At 35.2% G+C, this 2,463-nt stretch overlaps 1 non-coding gene across 1 annotated transcript; it reads right to left on the reverse strand.

Annotated features, from left to right (window-relative positions):
* Positions 1 to 1,886: 1,886 nt before the first annotated feature.
* Trnak-uuu lies at positions 1,887 to 1,959 on the reverse strand. Its single transcript has one exon. It is a non-coding gene; the product is annotated as a tRNA-Lys (tRNA).
* Between the last annotated feature and the right edge of the window lie 504 nt (positions 1,960 to 2,463).

A 2,463-nucleotide genomic window follows, 5' to 3' on the forward strand; every position in this document is an offset into this window, starting at 1 on the left:
GAGTAGTGAAAGATTTGAGCACAAATAACGCTATGCTGTTGAATTTGGACAAATGTGCCTGGAACCTTTTCATCACATAACATTCCAATACTTACTGATTATTCGGCAGGTGGCAGAGTCCTTTCTTGAAGCAAAGAGGTATTATACCTTAGCGTAATCATCGAGTCATCTCTTGCTTGGGATCCTCAAGTGTTTAACGACTGTAATAAGGCTTCTCACAATCTTAGCCTCATGTGGAGACTTTCCAGGCCGAACAATGACCTTCGAAGTCTAAAAGTGTTTCTACTCTTCTCTGGTTTGACTTCAAATGGAGTACCATGACAGCGTCATCTGATCCCCTCATCAACAATACCTGAAATTAAAGCAGGTGCAACAAAGTTTTCTACGTCTGACCGGACTCTGTGTTGGATACCGATACCTGACTGTGGCAGTGCTGCCGACAGTGCAATGTTGAACATGCAACGGCATACCAACAACATTGTGGACGTATTTAATTCCCCAACAACTTTGGCCATCCGGAGGGAGACTCTCAATCGATCCACGTAACACTTGGCCAGATGCTCAACAAAAGCATATTGAGACACATCTTGTTATGTATATTTTTACATTTACCCTCATTTGTTTTGTTATCCGTTTCTATACAAGCGGTTTTTTTTTATTTAGCACGGTTATTTATATATTATGCATGGAAGAACTGGTTATATGAAATTGATTATGCAGTTAAAACTACACATAAACGTGCCTGAACGAGTTATTCTATCCCAAACTACATTCCGAAAAACGTGCAAAAGACTTATACAATGCAAAAACTTATTACAAACGATTATTTGAAAATGTTGCATAAGAACTTCTCCCTTACACCGGAGAACGTTTTTTTATAAACATTTGTTTGACCGTAGTAGACTTTTCAGGCCTATGTATGTATTTTTCATCCGGGTGAACAAGGCAAATTCAACAGAACTGGAAGTATCTCAAACAAAAAATAGACAAAGGCTCGGTTTCCGAGATTAACATATGGATGTATTTTTTTTAATCGGGACGACAAGGAGAACCAACTGTATACCTTAGATGTATAACAGCCGAAAAAAGTGACTTTAAACGGACGTAAATACTTTTTGAACGTAGTAGGCTCTCAGTCCGAGTATCTCAGTATATTCTATATCCGGACAAGGCAAACTCCACTATGTCACAGGAAATAGCTTAAACTGCAAGGAGTACACGCTTTTTGACCTAAGTAGATCTTTTTCGTAATAAGGAAAACTCAACTTTGGTTTTGAATGCATTAATGAAATCGGAAGTTAATCTAAACGACCGGAAGTAGGCGATTATTGACATAAATAAGCTTCTTAGTCTTAAGTATGAAAAGTTTTTATTGAGACAACAAACACTCAATTATAATTCTGGAAATATTTTAGATAGAAATATACTTTTTTGTTTTTGACCAAAGTAGTTTTCCGAGACCTACATATGTATATATTTTCTTATCCGGAACAACGAGACAAACTAAGATGTGGTGTCGAACCAGAAATGCCCCTATAGGAGCAAAACCTGTTATAATCGTAAGAGTCAGTTACAATTTCGCTTGATCTCTGATCCTCGTAGCCATGAACTATGAAATATACACACCTGGTGCATGTTTATTTACGATTCAAAAATATCATAGGGCTCTGTTACACAATAAATCATTTTACTAAGAAGAACGCATATAATATAATGATCAAATGTAAATAATAACATTTAAAGAAAAAAATATATTTTGAAAATGTCATTTAAAATAAAAATACTGGTTATCGGTGTTAATTACTATTGTATCTTGTTAACATGGATTTGTATTACATACATGAATTCAATCTTGTGAAAATCTTTAATATTGACCAAAACTTATTCGCCCGAACAGGGACTTGAACCCTGGACCCTTAGGTTAAAAGCCTAATGCTCTACCGACTGAGCTATCCGGGCGCTTATAGGACCTTTCGTACACGTGCTTCTTTATACAAGTCTAGTCGTTAGTTCCAAAATTTGTAAGTAGGATGTGTCAGTAGTGAGTTACATTTCGGGATGTCCTACTGAAAAACACTTTTCTTAGTGGTTGATGATGGTTAGTATACCTCGTTCTGTACTCAGCAGCGGCTGTAGGAGCTTTACCATTGCACTTTTCATTCGCACAAAACTATGTTTATATACGTTAAAAATAGATTTATCTTTTGGGAATTTTTAAAAATTGTGTTATTGAGAAAAACTAAAAAAAACATTTTATTACAATTTTCTCTTGATCAATAAAACTAAATTTTTTGACAGTTTTTTGCTTTGAATTGTAAAATCAGTCATTAAGAAAAAAAGAAACAAAGAACAATAAAAGTGTCGTAACAGTATATAAAATCATTCATTGCATCGATAATAATAAAATTAGTGGCTGTATATACCAGAAATGTGGCGTTTTAAAATCAGCTCCTGCCGTAACGT

The sequence above is a fragment of the Homalodisca vitripennis genome, chromosome 1 (genome assembly GCF_021130785.1).
Source record: "Homalodisca vitripennis isolate AUS2020 chromosome 1, UT_GWSS_2.1, whole genome shotgun sequence".
Lineage (NCBI taxonomy): Eukaryota > Metazoa > Arthropoda > Insecta > Hemiptera > Cicadellidae > Homalodisca > Homalodisca vitripennis.